Genomic DNA, 5,963 nt, shown 5'->3' with positions numbered 1-5,963 from the left:
ATTAATGTTGTTAGATGGTCATAAAATATGCATAACATGAAATTGACCACTTTATCCATTTTTAAGTGTACAGTTCAGTGACATTCAGCACATTCACATAACTGTGTAGTGATAACCTCTAACCATCCACAGATCTATTTCCACCTTGCACTGAAACTCTGTGCCCATTAAGCAACAACTCCCTGTTGTCCCTCCCTCTTGACCCTGGGAACCACCATTCTCCTTTCTATTCCTATGAATTTGACTACTCTAAGTACCTTATATGAGTGGAATCATGCAGTATTTTTCCTTTTGTGTCTGGCTTTACTTCACTTAGCATAAAGTCCTCAAGGTTCATCCATGTCATAACATGTGTCAGAATTCCATCCTTTTTAAGGGTGAATGGTATTCCACTGTGTTTTACACAACAATTTTTGTCAACTCATCCATTTATGGACACCTGGCCTGCTTCCAGCTTCTGCTTATTTTGAATAACGCTGTTAAGAACACGGGTGTACGTATATGTCTTTATATATGTGTTCAGTTCTTTTGGGTTTATACCCATATATGGTGTTCTGAGATTCATTTTTTCACATGTGGGAGGGTTCCCCACACCTCCAACAAGCAATTCTGGGAATGCCAGCTGGTTGTCAGATAATTCAACTCAATTTGATGCTGTCAACCCAGAGATACATCAGATTCCACAGTTTAAGGGCTCAGTCCTATAAGACTGCACACCCACCCAACCTCACCTCAACTTCAGATGCCAGTTACAAGCCCAGGCTGTTACCTGTACTTCTGACTGAGTGACTGTAAACCAGAGGTTCTCACAACCTCCTCCTTGGGTTTGATTAATTTGCTAGAGTGGCTCACAAAACTCAGAGAAACATTTACTAGATCACCAGTTTATTATAAAAAGATATAACTCAAGAACAGCCTGATGGAAGTGGTTCAGAGGGAAAGGTGTGTGAGAAGGGGTACAGAGCTTTCATGCCATCTCCAGGAGCACCACTCTCCAAGTACTCCTTGTCATTGCCAATCTGGAAGCTCTCTGAAGCTCATTCTATTGGGATTTTTAGGGAGGCTCCCTCATGTAGGCATGATCAATTATTAACTCAGTTTCTAGCCCCTCTCCTCTCTCTGGAGGATAAGGGGTGGGACTAAGAATTCCAAGCTTCTAATCGGGGCTTGGTCTTTCTGGTGACCAGCTCCCATCCAGGAGCCATTCAGGAGCCCACCCAGAGTTGCCTCAATAGAACAATTGATTCTCCTAGTGTTCTTATCACTTAGGAAATTACAAGGGTTTTAGAAGCTCTGTGTCAGGGATGGGGTCAAAGACAAATATTAGAACAAGAGATGCTCCTAATGTTCTTATCATTTATTTTATTACAAGGATTTTAGGAGCTCTGTGCCAGGAAATGGAGACAGAGATCCATAAATATATTTTCTATTATTTCAGAACCCATAGGTAGAATTTCTAGATCATATGGTAATTCTATTTTTAATTTTTGAAGGAACTGCCGTACTGTTTTCCACAGTTTTATATTCTCACCATCCAAGCACAAGGGTTCCAATTTTTCAACATCTTTGTCAACACTTGTTATTTTCTGATTTTGTGACAGTAAAACTATTCTAATGTGTGTGAAGAGGTATCTCAATGTGGTTTTATTTTGCATTTTCCTGACACTTAGTGATGTTGAGCATCTTTTCACGTGTTTACTGGCCATTTTATATCTTTCGAGAAATGTCTATTCAAGTCCTTTGTGCATTTTTAAATTGGGTTTTTTTTATTGTTGAGTTGTGGGAGTTCTTTATATATTCTAGATATTAATCCCTTATCAGATATGTGATTTGCAAATATTTTCAACCATTCTGTGGGTTGCCTTTTTACTCTGTTAATATTATCTTGTGATACAGAAAACTTTTGCATTTTGATGAAGTCCACTTTGTTGTTTTTTGTTGTTGCTTCTGTCTTTGGTGTCATATTAAAGAAATCATTGTTGGCAATGGCATTTGGACCCAATGACATGCAGCGTTTACCCTGTGTTTTCTTCTAAGGATTTTATAGCTTCAACTCTAATATTAGATCTTTGATCCATTTTGAGTTAATTTTTGTATATGGTGTAAGGTAAGGGTCCAATCTCATTCTTTTGTATGTGATCAACTAGTTTTCCCAGCACTATTTGTTGAAAAACTTATCCTTTCTCCAATGAATGGTCTTTGCACCCTTGTCAAAAATCATTTGACCATATATGCAAAGGTTTATTTCTGAGCTCTCTATATTATTTCATTAGTATATTGTGTGTATTTATGCCAGTACCACACTGTTTTGATTACTTTGTAGTAAGTTTTGAAATCAGGAAGTGTGACTTCTCTAACTTTGTTCTTCTTTCTCTACATTGTTTTGGCTATTTAGGATCCCTTGAGAGTCCATATGAATTTTAGGATAGATTTTTCTATTATTGCAAAAAACATCATTGGAATTTTTACCTCCTTGAGTAAGTTGATTCTTAAGTATTTTACTCTTTTTGATGATATTGTAAATAAAAATGTAAAGTTTGTAAACTTCTTTTTCAGATTACTTATTATTAATGTATAGAAGAACAACTAATTTTTGCATGTTGATTTTGTGTTCCACTACTCTGTAGAATTTATCAGTTCTAACAATTTTTTTGTGGAATTTTTAGGGGTTTCAACATATAAGATATTATTTGTAAACAAATGTAATATTTGTTTCCAATTTGGATGCTATTGCTTTCTTTTTCTTGCCTAATTGCTTTGGCTAGAACATCTAATACCATGTTGAATAGGAGTGGTGACAGTGGACATTCTTGCCTTTTTCCTGATCTTAGAGGAAAAGCTTTCAGTCTTTCACCCTTGAATACGATGTTCTCTGTGTATTTCTATATCTGGCTTTTATTATGTTGAAGTAGCTTCCTTTTACTCTGAGAGTTTTCTAGTGTTTTTAACATGAAAACATGTTTAGTTTTGTCAAGTCTTTTTCTGCATCCATTGAGATGATCATGTGTTTTTTCTCTTCATTCTGTTAATGTGGTTTATTATATTGATTCATTTTCATATATTGAAATATCCTTGTATTCCAGAAATAAATCCCACTTAAAAATGATGTATAATCCTTTTAATATGCTGCTGAATCTGGTTAGTTATTATTTTATTGAGGATTTTTGTATCAATATTCATCAAAGATACTGACTTGTAGTTTTCTTTTCTCTTAGTGTCTTTGGCTTTCATATCAGGGTAGTGCTAACCACACAGGATGACTTTAGAAGTATTCTCTCCTGTTCAACTTTTTGAAAGAGTTTGAAAAGAATTGGTGGTAGTTAATTAAAAATAGGCTTTGGGCCCACAAATAAATTCAGCATAAAATAAATACAAATAAATATTTTTTTACAATGTGAAAAAGACTTTTTCTTTAAAAAAATTAAAAATTAAGCAAGTACATCCCTTATCAATTTATTTCTAAAAGGGTTTTTTAACCTAATAGTAAGCAGAAACAAATCATTAAAATTAAAATGACTCAAGTCTTAATTTTCTTCATTGTAAATTTTCTGACAGAAGTGTATGGTGTCATCATGTATGACTTTTTTTTTTTTTTTTTGTGAGGAGGACCAGCCCTGAGCTAACATCCAATGCCAATCCTCCTCTTTTCGCTGAGGAAGACTGGCCCTGGGCTAACATCCATGCCCATCTTCCTCTACTTTATATGGGACGCCGCCACAGCATGGCTTAACAAGCGGTGCGTCGGTGCACACCCAGGATCCGAACCGGCGAACCCCGGGCCACCGCAGCGGAACGTGCGCACCCAACCGCTTGCGCCACCGGGCCGGCCCCCATGTATGACATTTTTTATGAAAAAATGGCCATTTTTTGTAGTATTTGAGATTATGAATTTCCCCAGTGGCCTTTGACAATACTCTGATATGCTAAGTTATCTTTTCAACATTTATATCTTATTATTGTCCTTACCAAATTAACAAACTCTGTCAGGTGCTAATTAATCAACTACTTTTCATATGATTCAGGTTCTCCGCCACCAACTTCCATAACCATCAGGATATTCTACAACTTCTGCAAGAATAACAATTTTACCTTACACTGTATTTATCTCATGTGGTTTAAAACATCCAGAAATCATTGATAAACTGACCCTGCCCAAACTAAAGCATGGTGAGTTATAAAAGATGGTCGCTGTTAAGTGGGGAGGGATTGCAGGTTGAACTTAATTTTATAAGTGGTCAATTTATTACAGAATATTGTTCTATTATCTATTTCACTTCTTTTTTAAAAAAAGTGATATTTGAGGGCACTTAGATAATAAAAATTTGAGAAGATAAGGAACTCATATATTCTGTAAGCTTGAAATGTTTTCAAGCATAAGATACAATAAGAACTAAAACTAAGAAATGGCAGAGGAAATAAAGATAAGAGGATGAAATTGCAAAACTGAATCTATAATAATATCTCAATGGCTAGCGCTGTGGTGCCAAGAAGGTGGTGAAGTCAAAGAATTCGTAAAGATGATAATAGACTGCAAAGAAAAAAGACTGAAATTTTTGTAGAGAGAATTTTTACAGCGATATTACAGATAGAGAACAGGGAAGAGAAGTTGGAGTGAGAGACTATCTTCTTCTTAAATTACTTCCACTGTAGAGAACAAAAAACCAATTTGCTGAAATCTTTATTCCCTTCTATGACCCTGTGAAAGATCAAGATTTGGCCACCCTGAAATCTATCTCTTTACCTTGGTTGTTTTCTCTGAGGGCATTTGACCTCCCCCACTAACTGCCTAAAGAATTTAAAACAAAACATCTGTTTCAGGAAGGAGTTATTATCATGATGGCTGTAAATATAATGTACAGTAGATGTTACAATAGAAAAGTCACCAACAAGCCCATCTTATCAGAAGTTCTGTCTCTGACCATATTCTTCGGATGGCCCTGCAAGGAGTTGCCAGACAGACATTTACATTTATAAGGGAAATCTCCATTTGTAAAGGTATCTGCCTCTCTGAATTGGGAAGAGGGGGAATGACCTCATTTCTAGAAACTTATCAATGTAAAAGGTGAGGCCTTAAATCTGCATAATAACCTCACTCTTGTTTACTGTGCTTTAGTGGTAATCTCCTGTAACTGACTCCCCCCACCCCCAACATCTTCCTTTGTCATTGGCTGAACATGATGTTTAAGATGAGAGTTCTGCTATTGTGTTGAGAAACGCAGTGTCCTTGCTTTCTCCCATGCATACATGTTATTAAACTTGGTATTATTTTCTCCTTCTAACCTGTCTTGTTAATTATTTGGCCAGCCATAAGAACCTTAAGGAAAAGGGCAGAGGGAGATTCTCCCTCTATCCCGACTACCCTATCTTTACGTGCAAAATCTCAGCCCTGAATGAATGTCACATTCCTCCTTTTGCATCCCCGGGGAACAGGGCAAATAAGCTCATCTGAAACCTCAGCTGCCCAGCCTGTGAAATAAGGCTGACCGTCCATTCTCACAGAGGAGCCAACTGGAGGTAGGATTTTTGCTTCTGAATTCAGCTAAACGTCTTCAAAGAATTTTATCTGCCCTTCCTTATCCGGGGCTATCAGTGAAGGGCTGGCTTGCTTTTAGAGAAGACCAATTCACAGTCAGCTGAGACATTTTCTGTTGGGCTCTCTAGAGAAGGCTGTGGGGTTTGTCAGTAAGAGTTTATATCTATATGGGTTATATATTTTTATTTTATTCAGAGATTTATGAAGAAATTTACATGGTAAGTATTACTTATTATCAAGAAAAATGGTTGTCTATTCTCTGGTCATTTAAGCAAAATCCTCCTTTCAGGGTCCACCCATAGACAAAACCCAGATTTAATCTCTGTAGGAGATCAAGATTTGGCCACCCTGAAATCTCTCTCTTTACCTTGGTTGTTTTCTCTAGGGACATTTGACCTCCCCCACTAACTGCCTAAAGAATTTGACGTGG

The 5,963-nt window shown here is 36.7% G+C and overlaps 1 long non-coding RNA gene across 1 annotated transcript; it reads left to right on the top strand.

The window, feature by feature from the left end:
- The first annotated feature begins 2,417 nt into the window (after nt 1–2,417).
- LOC131418972 (uncharacterized) lies at nt 2,418–5,279 on the top strand. Its single transcript, XR_009223117.1, has 2 exons — nt 2,418–2,477; nt 4,023–5,279. It is a non-coding gene; the product is annotated as an uncharacterized LOC131418972 (long non-coding RNA).
- Nucleotides 5,280–5,963: the final 684 nt, after the last annotated feature.

This window comes from Diceros bicornis, chromosome 20 (genome assembly GCF_020826845.1).
Source record: "Diceros bicornis minor isolate mBicDic1 chromosome 20, mDicBic1.mat.cur, whole genome shotgun sequence".
NCBI classification, from domain to species: Eukaryota; Metazoa; Chordata; class Mammalia; order Perissodactyla; family Rhinocerotidae; genus Diceros; species Diceros bicornis.
The sequence above is the reverse complement of the archived record's forward strand: the minus strand, read 5'-3'. Positions and strand labels throughout refer to the sequence as shown.